This window comes from Balaenoptera borealis (assembly GCF_965194805.1).
Source record: "Balaenoptera borealis genome assembly, chromosome: 14".
Classification (NCBI taxonomy): Eukaryota; Metazoa; Chordata; class Mammalia; order Artiodactyla; family Balaenopteridae; genus Balaenoptera; species Balaenoptera borealis.
Genome location: NC_138875.1, coordinates 78,190,537 through 78,207,607, shown reverse-complemented (window position 1 = coordinate 78,207,607; position 17,071 = coordinate 78,190,537). Strand labels below are relative to the sequence as shown.

The window sequence follows — 17,071 nt, the reverse complement described above, 5'->3', positions numbered from 1 at the left end:
GAGAATTGAAGCTGCCACATGCTAAAGGCTGGGTTTATTAATGAGAAGGCACTGAATCCATATTACACAGCCTGGACATGTAATGCCCGAAACAAACAAAACCCAATGAGAAATGACAGTGACGCTCACACTTGTGGGCATTCTGGAGAATTCTTTTTCTGCGGGAGAACAGCAGATGGCAGCCGGAATGCTGGGAAACAACGTGATGTGCAAATTAATATATTTCTTTCAAAGGCTAAGAGGAGAAGAGGGCCTTTTGACAGCCTTTGATTCGGCCATTAATTTTCAAAGACTGATCAAGACACTAACATGTCACGTGGACTTTCTTCTAGTGTTGGACCAAAAGAAGAATGTTGAACCGTGTAACCAAAGACGTCTCTTGGTGAAAGATCCTCCTTTTAATGACTATAGTTTGCATTTTTATCAATGTCATGCTGCACGTAGGTGAAAACAGTCATTTAAATGTGTTTCTTCTGTCTTCTCCTAGTAGGTTTGATTTTACATTTCTTGCCATCTGGTTTGTTGAACAGAAATATGGAAGTACTGTTACTCTCTATATGCTTCTTACGGGGCTTAGTGGAGGATGTGGCCTTTTCCTTTTTACTAAACTAGACTCTAACCCAGATTTTACCCCCAAACAGGCCATTTGGGTACTTTGGCAAGGCTCTTGCTCTTTTTTAAGCAGAACCGTTGAGCCCAGTGTAATTACATCTTATGATGAACATCTCAGCCATTTCTTCCACAGCACATGCAGTATCCTACCTTGCTGTGCACCCCCACAGCATCTTAGCAGAGTTTATTAAACTAAATTGAGCTGGATGAGTTAATGTAGCTTTCCAATAATTATATTTCTCAAATTGGTCCCATAATAGCAATAATTGCTAGCATACACTGAATGCCAGCACTCTGCTTAGAGCTTTAAATATACTTGCCCCTTTGAGACTCATCTCAACCCTATGAAGTTAAGGTTGAGCCCATTTTGCAGACGAGGAAACCAAGACTCTGAGTGGCAGAGCTGGGATTCGAAGCAGTTATCATTTACTAAGTTCCTTGCACTTTGCTTGCATCTTATACTGTGGGTCCAGCGTTACACTTCCAACAGAGGACAGACACTTGGGAAGGAGTGTGTGCAAACTGTCAGGGAAGGTTACAAGGGGCTTTGTCATAGTAGGTACCAAGTGCATTATGAGGTTGCTTGACCATGTAGAGGCACATGACTCCAGAACATGAGTGACCATGGGGTGAGGGGCACCTAAGGAGGTGGGCAAAGGACTGGAGCTGTGATATTTCTAATGAATACAATCCAATGTCCAAAATATACAACTTTGTCATGTCCGAGATATGAACCTGTATTAGTTTCCTGTAGCTGCTGTAACAAATTACCACAAATTCATGGCTTAAAACAATAGAAATGTATCCGCTCATAGTCTGGAGGCCAGAAGTCCAAAATTAAGGTGTCAGCTGGGCTGCATTCCCTCCAAAGGCTCTAGAGGAGAACGTTTGCTGGCGTCCTCCAGCTCCTGGTGGCTGCTGGCTTCCTTGGCTCATGGCTACATAACTCTAATCTCTGCTTCATCTTCCTCTGTGTCTGTGTCTTCTTCTCTTCTGTCTCGTATAAGGACACTTGTCCTTGGGGTTAGGGCCCACCTGGGTAATCCAGGATGATTCCACCTTGAGATCTTTAACCTAATTACATCCATAAAGACCCTTTTCCCAAATAAAGTCACACTCACAGGTTCTGAGGGTTAGGATGTGGACGTATCTTTTTGGAGGGTCACCATTAACCCACTACCACCTGTAAATCAAATACTAAATAAATAGAATCACTGAGACCCTAGACTAGTAAAGTGGAATTCTGTTGAAAAGAAGGCAGAGACCATGAATTAGAACGTATCTCCTCCCCTTAGCACTTGGCCCCATGCCTGGCACCCAGGAGGCTTCATAAATAGCTGCATTTTGAGGGCCAGTGGAGCCCAGTAGAAATGGCATAAGCTTCGGCAAGTTTAAATACGGACTCTGCCATTTTCTAGTTCTGGCTTCACATAAGTCATTTTACTTCTTTGAGTTTCAGTCTTCTCCTCTGCAGAATGGGATTGATGCTAGTGCCTGCCTGGCAAGGTGGATGCGGAGAGTAGCAAAGTACGCGTTACACTAGTTGTAGTCATGGATAGGTTCATCCATGCATATTTAGGGGGCATGTATTTATTTCAAATATGTTTCACAGAGCTTTATCGAGCACCTACTATGTGCTAGTCATTGCCCAAGATGGTGGGGATATAGCTGTGAAGGTCAACAGTGCCTGCTCTGATGGTGTTTGCATTCTAGTGTGGGAGAACGAACGAAGACAAGAAATAAATACAAACACATACATTTTTTGGAAACATCAGCCCAGAGAGTGATGAGGGCTAGGAAGAAAAATTTTCAAACTTGATGCACAATAGAATGGGGAGGGGGCAAAGAGGGGTCAATTTAGATAGAGTAGTCAGGGAAGCCCTCCACAAGGTGATGGCAGTTAACCTAAATGAGGACAAGAAGCACGTCAAAGAGCAGAAGGAATGGTGTCCTAGGCAAAGGGAACAGCAAGTACAGAGGCTAGGTGGTCTTGAAGATGGATGCATTGAATTGTGGCTAATAATGATGCCCTTGTCTAATAACGTCTTTTTATTTATAGTGTTTATAAAAGCCAATAGTCTCCTCTCCCAATACGGTGGTCATTCACAAATTTGTTCACCAAGTATGTCTGTTTCTGTGCATTTCTTGCCCCCCCCCCATACTTGAGTGGGGCATATGAAGGGTGGAAGAGACATGTCACTTTTGGGCAGGAGCTTTTGATTACTGAGGTGGCACCCTCCAGAGCTCTCTCACTCTAGGATGGAGACTGACAATTGTGAAGGTGGTGGCTAATCCATTATCCTACCATGAGTGGCTACTGTAAGTAGAGTCAAGATTGCTGGGGTCCTGTTGATTCAAGATCCGCATGTCAAGTGAGTGAAAATAGTGAATGAGAATAATCTCTAGTTGTTTTCAGTCACTGAGATTCTGGGATTGCTTGTTACTGCAACATAATCTAACCTCCCCAGACTGATACACTCTCTTTTGTTGAATGCAACCTTACACCTTCCCACTGTAGTCCTTCTACACCCTACTGGGTTTAGGTCACAATTGAGAACAAAACATTGTCTCAACCCAAGCTGCTGGTTGCACAGGAAGGTTCCCACGCCTCTTTCATATGGGGATGCTGGGAACCCAGAGTAGTTGTATGGGCAGTGGCAGCTTAAATGAAACAGGACATTACCAGGAGAAACAGCTGCCTGCCTTAGCTCCCACTAGCCTGGGCATCCCCTCACCAGGGGCATGGGCTCTGCAATTCCTCCTGCAGATTCACACTCCCTCCCCCAACTTCATGAATCCCTTAAATACTCCCTTCATGGGCTTATGCAATCCCACTGTTGCCAACAAGCCTGAGTGCTACAGCCAGCGGGTCTGATCCCTGGGTTGCACAAGGCACTTCTAGGGTATTAGCATTATTCATCTCTGGGATGGGAGTAGATTACAAACGCATCTGGTGATGGAAACAAAATGCCAGAGTGAGCTTGGAGCGGCTACTTTCATCCTTCCAAACCAGACGTCTGCACACCAAATGCTCCCAGGAGCCAGGCACCTAACCAAAATGAGTGAAGGGGGCCAGGTGGGGCCAGCAGCAAAATGGAAAGTGTACGCCTCTTCTAAAGGGCCACCACTGCTTGCCTCCAGTGGGACAGTGCTGCCAGATCTTCCAATTCTGTGCAGAGAACTTAGATCTCTAAATTCATATAAAATATTTAGTTACAAGGTATTTGCAAATAATTAAAAACTATGCGTACGTTGTGGTTTTCACTGGTGCTATTTACCAAATATTTCTGGAGCTGCCGCTGCCCGGGAACAAGATGGACATGCACTTGCCTTGTCCCCTTGAAGCTGGGGGTGGCCATGTGACTCATTTTGGCCAATGTGTCAGCAGAGGTGACACACATCACTTCCAGGTAGAAACTATAAAAGCCAATGCAGTATTCCCCCAGATTCTTCTCATTGCCTCAGTTACAATGGAAGCACATGAAGAGATAAGCACTCTGCCTCAGTTCTTAAGTTATTGTAATAACAAACGAGCAAAGGAACCCCACTGATCCCACCGGCAGAAACACAATGAACATGTTGGAAGAGCAAAAAATAAATGTTTGTTATTTATGCTCCTAAAACGTGGGGGCTGTTTGTTACTGCAGTATAATCAAACTTACTGTGACTGATACAAACAGCATACAGATGACACAAAACAAGTCTCTGGCCATTTCTTTGATTTGCAATTTCGGATGAATTGTTTTTCTCCTCTTTTTCTCTTTCCTTGTTTCAAACATTTCCTTCATCTCTATTGATTCAGCTCCTCCAGCAAACACTTATGGAGACTTCTATAAGGGAAAACTGCTCTGACATACCATAGCAACCATACCATAGCAACAACAACAATAACAACAATAATTATAAAATAGTGGATGCTGTCCTCCGACAACCAGCTTATCCAGAGCAGCTCAACCTTCTTGGTCCAACAGGCAGAGGCAATCCAGACCCCAAAGTAGTCAGACTCCAGAGTATCCCCCAACCCACCCTAACTTCTAAACCCTTCCATGATTTCCAGGAGACTCTGATCTATAAGAAGCATGCTTACTCTCAGACCCCAAAACAATGCTTGTGAGTCGTTTTACACAACATGGCCTCATGGCAAGCAGGTTTTCTTTGGAATTAGGCTGACTTGATTTTATTCCCTGCTTAGCTACTTATTTGCTGTGTGACTTTATGTCTCAATTTTCTGTTGAATACAGTAAAGTACACCTCCAATTTGGCAGAGTTATAATGAGGATCAGGCATAACACAAAGCAAGCACCCAGGAGAATGGCCCATAGTTGGTGCTTAGTTAATGGCAACTTTTGGGGAGAGAGAGATATGGACAAAGTGAAGCAAAAGGGGTATTTGGATTCACTTTAAATTAGAAGTTACAACTCTGTGTACACAGTGAGTTAAGCCTGTGGGCTCTGGAGCATGGCTGCCTGGGTTCAAATCCTTTCACTCCAGCTGTGCAACTATAAGTAAGACACTTCACTTCTCTGAGCCTCCGTTTTCTCATCTGTGAAATAGGAATGATAACAATAATATTTGAATCCTCGGGTTGCTGTGACAAGTGCCAGGCACATAATAAAGATAAACTACAGATGAGACCTTATGTCCTTATTATGTAAAACTCTGACAGCAACATTTCAAGTGCAGTTTGGAAAGCGGCCAGTCTGGCCTTGGGTAAAACCTCACTTCCGCGGGCTTCTGCAGAAGGAGTGTCCCCCAGCCTGGCCCTCTGGAATCCTCCTTTTGAAACCGGCAGTTTACAATGTCCTACAAGGCTTCATTGTTTTCACCTCAGCAGGGAACACGTGTTCCTTCTGCATACACGCACTTGACTTTGACACAGGCTTTTCATCTCTGGGACTCGGGAGGGCATGGCAAGACAGCCCGGGAAACCCGATCTCCCCAACCCTCAATTCTAATCGTGTTGTTTCTTAGACGCGGTCTCACCTATAATTCATTTTTAATGACAGTTTGAGAAGAAAGACATCGCAAAGCAAATCTTACACGACGTTCTCATCACCAATGGCATTTAATATCCTAAAGCAAATGCTTTATGGCATTGCATCGCAGGTCTCAGGCGGAATGAAGGCAGGCTATTTTTTTTGCCTTTTGTGCACCTTTTGTGTGCTTGGGGGTCACTCACTTTAGGGAATGCCTGTCTGTTATGCCTGGGGGATTTGTTCTGGGGGGATTTAGGATGGTCGCAGGGTCCACCAGGATGCTTGGGAGACTTTTACACAATGAGGCGGCCTGTGGGGTGGTATCCAGAGCCGGTAACATGAGAAAGTTACGAGAATATAAGCCAGGCCTGATCTGGGGTTCCTCGCCATTCACCTGAGGGGCCCCTTCCCTTCCAGGGAAGTCGATACGGTGAAAATCAAACCAAAGCGACAGCAAATAAAAACAGTCCCTACCTCTCCTCTCCCCAAACCCCAGCCAGACTTGGGAAGAAATGTGAACGTCTGTGCTCCAATTCACTTCCATCTGACAAATATTTTCTGAGTATTTCAATGTGCCTTCGATGAGCCTGGACATGAACTCACAGAGGTCAGTACCATTCTCCTTAGTGTGACACAGTCTAATTCAGCCGTCAGTGTCTAAGCACCTACAGCACCCAGGGAGCGGGACCAGCCGCCGGTCGAGTGGCTGCCAGGGGGACTGTCTCAGGCTGCAGGCTTCAGAGAGTTAAAAGACACACAAATGTGCAAGATCGGTGAGATCAGAAGCTACTGGATGCACCTAGAACAGTCCCTGTTCATGCATGGTTAGCAAATGAATGGTTTGACCAAAGAACCAGCAGTAGAACAAAGTGATCCGAATAACCCGAATGTGCACATGACAAGCGTTTGCTTCCTTCTGTCCCCTCCTTTCATTCCCCAACGGGTGCTGTAGGAAGAGGATCTGGCATAACATCTCACCAGACTCACCCACCATGAAGGGTCATCCGCATCTGCAAGAGAGACGTGTTGATGCTCCCTGATAAGACATTTGGAAGACTCGTGTTCCTGTCTGCCTCTGATTTCCTAGGAATGAGCCACGGGAGGGACCGCTGCTTGCCTTGCATGCGTTCGCTGGGCCAGGAGGAAGGTGGTTTACTTCCTGGTCGCAGAGTGTACTCTGCCCTCCTGTTCTGACACTGAGGCTCCTGAAAGAGGGGTCACAAGAATAAGGGCAACATTAGCTGGGCTTCTACTAGATGCAGACACAGAGCTCAGACCCACGCATGCATCGGCTCTGAGTAATTCCTGTATCAGAGAGGGGCTGGGAGCAGAAAATCAGGGGTCGGGGGTAGAAAGCTCAGCACAGAGCCGGAACATATTAATGCTTAACAGATGGCAGTTTCTTTGTCACATCCTCAGTTACACGTGTGGAAACTGAGGCTTGGAGAGGCGGAGGGAGGGAAGCAGCTATGAATGGAGACCCAGGAGATAATAGCACCCAGAACATGTGAGCTTCCCAATCATGGTAAGGAGCTTATCCTAACACTGGAGCTGGGTAACTTCGGCTAAGTTATTTCACCTCTCTGCGATTCCAAGAACAACAAAAACAAGAATAATAATAGGTTGAATCGTATGAAAATGCCCATCTCCTACTTTAGCAATATTTGAATGTCAGTGATTTCATACGCTTCAATTTAATAACAACAACTTTCTCATGGTGCCCATGTGAGGATTGAAAAATACGTAAAAGCTGAACGCAGCACCCAGTAAACTGTGATCCCTCAAGACATGGAAGTGAGTTTAATTATCATCTCCATGGCTTTCTGGGATAAAAGAAGAAGTGAGATCTATTCACATGGGCATCGGAAGCAAAGGCACGACCATATTTTCCACACCTGGACAAGCCTGTGTCATGGGGGCCTCATCCCCACCTCCAGGGGTTGGTGATACGGGATCAGCAATTTCCTCCATCCAGCCACATAGGTAAATGTTTTACCAGCTACCCTTACAGCCCCCTTTCCACCGCAGGGCACAGCTCTCCAAGCCCGAGCACCCTCCTTTGAACCAGAACTCTGGAATTGTTGGGGGCCCCAGGGTCCTTTCTTTTCTTCTTAGGGGAGGGGGAGCTGGGGGGTGGGCCAGAGGGCAGGTGTGCGTTATAGATTCGAGCATAATGAGGGAGAAGGAGGCCATTTCCAGAAGTCTGTGTTAATTAGAACTTGGCTCCCCTGAAGCTGGGTGGGCTCAGAAATATCTTCATCTTCATCGTTATCAGCTTCTTCGATGTATCACGGCAGCAGCTGCATCTTTTTTTCTCATCAGCTCCTGCTACTGCTTCCTTTGTTCACTGCTCTCCTCCCCCCCTTCCTCCTCTTTCTCTTCTTCCTTTTCCTCCCCCTCCCCCTTCCCCTCCTCCTCCGCCATCTTTTTCTCCTTCTTCTTCTTCTTCGCCACCAGACAAAGCCACTGTACTGACACAGACGTAGAGAACAAAGGTATAGATACCAAGGGGGAAAGGGGTGGGGTGGGAGGAATTGGGAGACTGGGATCGACACATATACATTATTGATACTTGTATAAAATGGACAACTGATGGGAACATACTGTATAGCAGAGGGAACTCTACCTAATGCACTGTGGTAACCTACATGGGACGGAAGTCCAAGAGGAAAGGGATATCTGTACGTGTATGGCTGATTCATTTTGTTGTGCAGTAGAGGCTAACACAACATTGTAAAGCAACCATACTCCAATAAAAATTAATTAAAAAGAAAAAGATTCCCTTCCACATTCTGTTGCCATCTTCCCCTCCTGGGTTCTCATTCTAGTTGGGGTTTGGGGCTTCTCCTCTCCCCACAACCATCATGATTCAGCAATACGCAAAGCTTCAGACCTTCCCTGATCCTGCTGTCCCTTCACCACTACCACCCCTGCATCACAAAATCCTACCTATCCTGGATCCAATGGGCTCAGTGGCATCCCCTAGATCAGAACCGATTGTAGACTAATTGCAGCCCTCAATTAGTGGGCTCAAACCTCAAAACCTGGGGCTAGGCAGGCATGGCTGTAGAGCAGATTGAACCACTGTTGGGGTCTTCAACAGGTGAGGGGGTGGGTTGAACAACAGATCCAAATGGAGCAGAAGAGAACCCTCCGCTGCCCTCAGCGAGGTTCCAACAAAACCAAACCAGAGAATACCCCAGAACTTTGGGAGTGTCTGCCTGGCTCACACCCTTAACCACCAATTGCCAACAAACAACAGGGATTGGATCCCAGAAGGTCGACATTTAATGTGGCTGTAATTAACTGGATCAGAATTAGCCCAATCTGGGCAACTCAGAGTGCCTTTCCATGGAATTTAGATGATGATGATGATGATGATGATGATTGCAATGATGGCAATGATGATAATAATGACACTGGTGATGGCGATGGTGGTGGTGATGATGGTGACGATGATGAGACAATGACAGTGTGATGGCGATGGTGGTGGTGATGATGGTGACGATGATGAGACAATGACAGTGTGATGGCGATGGTGGTGGTGATGATGGTGACGATGATGAGACAATGACAGTGTGATGGCGATGGTGGTGGTGATGATGGTGACGATGATGAGACAATGACAGTGTGATGGCGATGGTGGTGGTGATGATGGTGACGATGATGAGACAATGACAGTGTGATGGCGATGGTGGTGGTGATGATGGTGACGATGATGAGACAATGACAATGTGATGGCGATGGTGGTGGTGATGATGGTGATGATGATGAGACAATGACAATGTGATGGTGATGGTGGTGGTGATGATGGTGATGATTGATATCACTTACTCTGTCAACCACTTGAATGGTTTATGTACCTTACTCCTTACAAACCCTATAAGGTAAGGAGGTAAGGAAGTGATGAATAATAATTGTATAGACGAGAAAACCAAGAAAATTTCCCAGATGGACAGAATTGGTAACTGGTGGAGCAGGGAAAGCTATTCAGCCCAGAAAGAATAATGGAAGCAAGTGTGAGAAACAGAGATAGAATTCTCTCCAGGGTCAAAGTTCTAGACCTTTCTTCACCCTACTTAAACCCCTGCCCTTGGGTTCTGTGAGACACCTCATTCCCATTTTTCTTAAGCTTCATTTGATTTCTATTTCTTTCAATCAGACAAACGCTAGTAAATAGAGTCACTGAACTTTGTCTCCAAACAGAGTGTGTGGTGATCCTTTTAAATGTGACACTGAGCCAGGGCTGGGATTAAGGTGAAACAAATCAGACAGCTAGGGCACACAATTTAAGGAGGCATTCACTCTCAGGGACAGGCAAGTGAGGGGGCATTTGCACAGATCTGACAGTGTCTCCTTAAATTTTGCAACCTAAGTTCCTCACTTACCTCACTCTAAAGTCAGCCCTGCTTAAGCAACTCCCTTTCCTTTTCTGCCATGGTTTATCCAGCTATAAAATGAGGACATTGAACCCAGGATTACAAAGAGCCATCTTGGGTGTGATATTCTGATTCTGGCAAATAAATGACATACTTGTTACAAACCCCATATCCCACGTCTGTGGCAGACATCACTAATCAATAATGGCTTCTTTTTTTAAATAAATTTATTTATTTTATTTATTTATTTTTGGCTGCATTGGGTCTTTGTTGCTGTGCGTGGGCTTTCTCTAGTTGTGGCGAGCGGGGGCTACTCTTCGTTGCGGTGCGTGGGCTTCTCATTGTGGTGGCTTCTCTTGTTGCAGAGCACAGACTCTTGGCACGCGGGCTTCAGTAGTTGTGGCTTGCAGCTCTAGAGCGCGGGCTTGGTAGTTGTGGCGCACAGGCTTAGCTGCTCTGTGGCATGTGGGATCTTCCTGGACCAGGGCTCGAACCCGTGTTCCCTGCATTGGCAGGCGGATTAGTAACCACTGTGCCACCAGGGAAGCCCAATAATGGCTTCTTGATGAGCCTGGGCATGTCCTCAGAATCCAGCTCCACATAGAGCCATGAGGATCTACTGGTAAATATTTATAATTGGCCAATAAGAGGAAACTTCTCGAGGACAGAAACGGGGTTTTACCCGCCTCTCTCTCTCTCCCCTCTCTCCCCAGCTCCTAAAACGCTACCTGATACAGATGAAGCTCTGCATGTATTTTCAAATTAAACTGAAACTTCACCAATGTGCATGGAGAACTGCCTACACAGGCAATTACTGTTCATATGAATACCCACGCAAATACGGATGTGCATCTCACACACACACACACACACACACACACACACACACACACACAAACACACTTCTGTGCATAATGTATCATGGCCCACGTGTACAGCGGGGCCAGATTAGGCTCCTAACAATGAAAAGATCATGTTCCTTCCAACTCTCATAAACTTCAAAATAATCATTTAAAATCAAAATAATAAAGAGTCTAGAAGTCCAAAAAGTTCTGGCCTTTGTCACAATAATTACCTTAACTTTTTTCAATATCAAATATCAACATCATTAAGAAAGGAGGAGGGAGTTTGGTGTCTATGATTTGCTCAAACATGCCTTGAGACTTGTGTGGGATCATGTAGCACTGAAAACAATCTCACATACGCGTGAATGTGGACATGTCCACATAGAAACATGCACAGTGTTACACGTGCACATGTGCATGCATGTTCACAATTACACACTTAGACTTGCATATACACTCTCCATGCATTGTTCACATACATATATGTGACCACACACATTCTAAACATGCATGCACATGTGTCCTCTTATGTATAGGCATGTATACACTTGGCAAAGCACACATACCCACAAATGCACAGGATGACATTTATATCCACCCGAATGTACATACACAGATACCCAAGCACACCCTTTTAGGTCCCCACTTGAGTGTATTTGTACACCTATATGCACAGACATACACCCACACATACACACACCCACTCGGATGCCCATATTCTCTCTCTCTCACACACACACACACACACACACACACACACACACACAATCTGCCATCCCTCCAACATAAGACCCTCAAGGCCACTCCTCTGCGGGTCTTCACTGTCAGGGAGCCTGGTAAGAATCATCAGGGCAGCTCAACAGTGATAACAATTTCCAGAGCCAACAGAAGGGAGCTTAATTCACAGTGAAAAGCTGACAGGGCCGGCGCCTCCGCGTGCTTTCTGCCAGCTCCTACTAACTCAGCCCAGCGTAGGGAGGTGGCAGACTCTTGGTGCCCTCCAGCCATGTCATCTCCTAATGATGGCAACGCTTTGACAAAGCTGAGCAACACAGCCGGTAGGTGTGAAGTTGGAATTAATTTTCTTTCGGAAGGTCAAGTGCATTAATGAGCTTTTGGCTGGCTCATATTGTTCTTTTCTCCTTTTTGCAAGAGGGAAAGAGAAAAAAAAAAGGAGAAAGGGACAATTAACTGGAGCTGTTTTCTTCTTTCTCTTCTCCTCCCTTCAGAAGACTTGGCCCCTTTTCCAGAAGCCCAGTAAGTAGACCCCTGTGGGCAGACAGATGGGCTCAGATGTGGCCTATCATGGAACAGTTTATTCCCCCACTGCACTGGGAAAGTCTCAGCATTAGACCTGCCTCGAGGGACAGGGGATAAGTAAAGAAGAACAAAATATACATCTCAGCCTTTAAGGAGTTTCAGTAGATATTAAGTTAGTAAAACAAATGGGTTTCATTGTATATGTCATTCCTGATTGATTAGTAGTGGCTGCCTGGAGCTGTGTGGGGAAAGCAATGAGCAATGGAGGCTCTTCAGGCTCAACGGGCAGGAGAGTCATGATTGATTAGCAATGTCTGCCTTGGGCATCATATAAGGCAGTTGCAGCATAAGCAGAGCTATTTAAAAAAAAAAAAGAAATACCTAGAATCCAACAGGTTAGGGATAAATAGAAAACTCAGTAAATAAGTATATTTAAAACCTAGAAAAAAAAAGAAAGAGTCCATAAGAAAACTTAAGGAAGAAGCTACATGTAAACAGGAATTGTAAACTCAAATGCCTTTAGGTACCAGGAAGGTGACAGAATGATTCCTGTGGCCCAGATGGGGCTTCTGCTAAGCTCTAGAGTGTAATTCTCGTGTAAAGAGCGGAATTGCTACTTCCTTCAACCAATCCCTGCCATGGAAGAAGGTGGGCCGGATATTAGCACACCCACCACATTTTTTTCAAGAGAAATAAAACACTTGGCTGATTATTTTAAGTGTGAAGTTCTGTGATGTTTACAGTTGTCAAAAATTTTTTATTAAAAAAATTATTCTGTAAGCTCCCAAATATCTTGGATTTGCCCAGAAAGAGGCCAGTTTGGGCCTCTGTTTTTGAGTAAAATGGAAGTATAGGAGAAAGCTCTGTTGGTGGTAATCAGCGTGGTCTCTCATCTGTTTTTTCCCTCCAGGCTTCATACTCTCTAAGGGCAGAGAGGGTGTGTGTGTGTGCACGCGCGTGTGTGTGTCTGTGTAGACTCACGACCCTGCACCCTGCACCTGCATGCTGGCACACACTCACACTCAATAAATACATGTTAAATGAATGGATGAAAGGATCAAATCCCACCCTGACTTCTATAAAGCCATTTGGGGTGTCCAAATGTTTCCCAGCTTATAATGACACATCACTGTCTCTTCTTTAATTCTTGGAGATAAAGAGTATTCTCCCTTCCATGATAGGATTTCAATCTATCAGGATTCAAATTCGAGTTTTACCTCTTCCTAGCTGTGTGACTTCAGGCTAGTCACTTCACTCCTCTGAGTCCTAGTTTTCACTCTTGTAACATGGGACTAATAATAGCATCTGCCTCACAAAGCTATTGTGAGCAATAAATCAGGGGAATCTGCAATTTCTCTTGTAAACCAGGAAAATTTTGAGAGGGAAAGGTGACACTATAAATAATTGCTCTGGTACATTGAGCATAAATATCCTGAGTCACCCGGCTATCTGGTCACCCCAAGCTAACTAGACTCATCTACACAAAGCACTTAGAACAGTGCCTGGCACTTAGGCCTCCATACTGTTAGGTGACATCATGAGAAAACCACAGTCAAGTTTCTGCCTCACTCTCTCTTACTCCTTTGCAATGTGGAGTGATGGAAAGAGCTTGGGTTCACGGTTCTCGGTTCTGTCACCTCACCTTTCGTTAAGCACCTGCTCAGAGGAGATGGCAGCTGAGTCACACATGAAAGGGAAGTAATGATTTTGCCAGGCAACATGTGTAGGGATAGAAAGAGAGAACTTTCGGACAAAAAAAAAAAAAAAAAAAGAAGAGTTTAAACAAAAGTTTAGTGTCCAATTTGTGCGCTATTGGGTGTGACCCACCTGGAAGCAGATCCTTAAGGACCACAGGTCCAAAACGTTTGTGAGTCTGAGAAATCAGGCTCGAAAGATGATGTGCGTGGGCTTTAAACACATTTGTTATCTGTTACATCATCTGTAAGAGACCTGCCAAACGAGGATTGTGCACAAAGACACCAACATGAAAACAACAGATTTTCCTGGGAAGAATCTCAAAGACCAGTGACCCAATTACCAGATCATATTTTAAAAGGATGTTGTAAAATTCCCTTATTAAAAAAGAGGACGGGAGATAGTCACCACTACTCCCTTTTTTATTACCATTATTGTAGAATGTCACGAGCAGAGAAGGCAAACTTTAATAAAACAAGCCTCTAAAGAAAAGAAAGTCTCCTTTCTAATCTGGGAAAACTTAGTGGGATTTAACTGAGATAAAGTTCCAGGCTCCCATCTCAGTGACCCTCCAGCAACTGCTTTGCAAGTGTGACATTTGCTCACGTCCATCCTCCGCATTCCATTCATCTGTTCTTGTCTCCCAAACAGGAGAACACTGACAGGGCAGACCCGCTGCTCATTCATGATCAGAAACACCTGGGTGCTTCCTAAACTCTGTACCTTCAGAGCAGGATGCCACTGGGGACTGTCTGACTTGCTTTCTTCCAGCTCACAGTTTTCTCAGAAAGACACCAGCCCAGGAATCTGGGATCACCATTCTTGCAAACTGCACCTCTTCCAGAAAGACATCTTCTTGCCCCCTTCTTAGTCATGGCTCGAGCTCCCCCTTCTCTTGAGAACAGTTGCAGCCTGGATCAGGGAAGAGCTTACACTGTATCATGGCTCATTTCACTTCATTCATGGCTCACTGAGAGCAAGTGTTTGATGAGCAGGTACTACGTTCAGGCTCTGTATTGCCAGAGTTCTGTCTCTGTATTAGACAGACGCTGTCTAGGCACTGGGGATGCAGCAGTGAACATGGCAAAGCCTTGACCTGGTGGAGTGGACATTCTCAAACTAGATGTACTTCCCACATTTATCTGCTTGATGAGTTCTTCCTGTAAGAACTCAAGATTCAGCTCAAAGACCTTGACTATCCCCCCAATTTATTCCATGACCATCCTCCTTGGGAAAAAAAAAAACAACTCCATTCTTCTTAGCCCTTGCTTCCCTGGCCTCTTTCATACTTGCAACATTCTGCCTTGCACTACAGTGAGTAGCCAACATGCCTACCGAGTAGTTAGAATGGGTAACTTGCTACTGAGAGGGCAGGCTCCAGGGTCTGAGGGCCTGGGTTTGAAGCCTCGTCCCTCTACTTCTATCTGTGTAAACTTGGGCAATTGCCTTAGTTTCTCTGTGCCTCCAATTGCTCATCTGTAAAATAGGAACCATAATCATGCCAACTCATAGGGTGCTGTGAGAATTCAAGGAGATAGTCGATAAGTCACGCATTTAGCACAATGTGTGGGGCATGGTAAAGGCTCAAAAATATCAGATATTTTTAGCCTTTTATTGAGCATATATTAGTTGACTACTGTGGCAGATATTACTATTATCATTGGTGGCTGGTGTTCCTTTAGGAGTCTATACTTCCCAGCCTCTTTGCAGTCAGGAAGAGTCATATGATTAGTTGTGACCAAAGAAATATTAAGAGAAGTGATATATGTCACTGCAAAGAAAATTCCCTAGATAATACTCCATAGTTTATCTTGCCCTGCTGCAGAAACCAATGAACTCCACATGGTGAACCTCCTTCAACTTGGATCCCTGAGTGACTGTATGGATTCCTGAGTGACTGCACTGGACAGGAAATGTGTGTGAGAAGTGAATATTTGTTAATTTAAGATACAGAGGTTAAGGGATAAGTGTATTAGTGCAGAAGAACCTAGAACGCTTTGACTAGTACAAGTACCAACTATGCTGCAGGCTCTGAGCCAGGCCCAGCAGTAACAGTCTTGAGCCAGAGTCATATTCATGGACTTCAAGGAGCTTGCATTTTGGGGACTGCATATGCTTATGCTTGAATGAATGAAGAGTGACCATGGCTGCTTAAGACCCAACCTTGTGGCTACCTTTATGCCAGATACTCATCAGCCTGAAGGCAGACTTTCATTTTAATTCCAGCAGCCCAGTGTATGACTGTGGGCACCTTTTGAGGTGAATGCCAGGCTCCAGGTAATTCTCTCCTTGGGGGAAACATCTTGCCTTACTTCCAGATATACCCTAAGTGATGCATCACATGACCCTGCTCATCTGATCATAGCTGATTGGTCCAGGGGCAGTCACCAATCAGAGTCTTTCTTGGAAACTAGTAACTGGTAAGGTGAGACACAAGGCATGTCAATGGCAGCACGGTGGGGTGAAGGCCCATGAAACCTCCCCTACTGAAGACCCCAGAGCTGCCCTTTTCCCTTCCTTTCTCGAATCTTCGTTGTCCAGCTATATGTTGACATCCTGAGATATCTCCATGTCATCCTAATAAATGTCTTTCTTTTATTTTTCCTAAGCTAGCCGAAATTGATTTATGTAGTTTTCGACCAAAGGACCTTGCCAGTATACTAACATGGGCACATAGTAGGACTTCAGTTAATGCAATGTGATGAATAAATGATATGTGAAAGGAAAGAAGAAAGAGGAGGGAAAGAAATCAGGGAGATAGAGAAGAAGAAGGGGAGGAGGCAGAGAAAGCTCGGACACACAAATATCAAAAATGCTCCCCAGGTGATTCTGAAGAGCACCTCTAGTTAATGAGCACTGGAGGCTTCAGGATCTTAAAGACCCAGGTTCCAATCTTGACATTACCCTTGCCTAGCTGTGTGACCTTAGGCAAGGAGCTTCACCTCTCTGAACCTCTATTTTTCCATTTGGCAAATGAGCTCATAAAGCCATTCTGTCTTATCATGAAGATTTTATAAGGCATGCATGGAAAGACACCTACCACAGGTCCCGGCAGGTATTAACCACCAGGGAAACATGAATTCCCTTCTCTCCTCCCATCAGGAAAGAGCACTTTGCTCCCTCCCCTCCTGCCTCCCTTGAATCCCAGAAAAGGTAAGAGAGCTCCTTTTGAAAAGGTCTCTTTTTTGGCAGCCATCTTTGAATTTCTCAGCTATTATTTGGCGCTTGGAGTTCACACATCTGTGATGGATGAGCAGGGAACACAGTCACCTCGTCAGTGTTTGAAATCACTGGTTGGAATTGG

The 17,071-nt window shown here is 45.0% G+C and overlaps 1 long non-coding RNA gene across 1 annotated transcript in view; it reads right to left on the bottom strand.

Annotated features, from left to right (window-relative positions):
• LOC309611384 overlaps positions 1-17,071 on the bottom strand; it is a 216,857-nt gene that overhangs the window by 138,118 nt on the left and 61,668 nt on the right. Inside the window, exon 2 of the long non-coding RNA XR_014234495.1 lies at positions 6,576-6,793. This is a non-coding gene — a long non-coding RNA (uncharacterized lncRNA). The remainder of the gene's footprint in view (positions 1-6,575; positions 6,794-17,071) is intronic.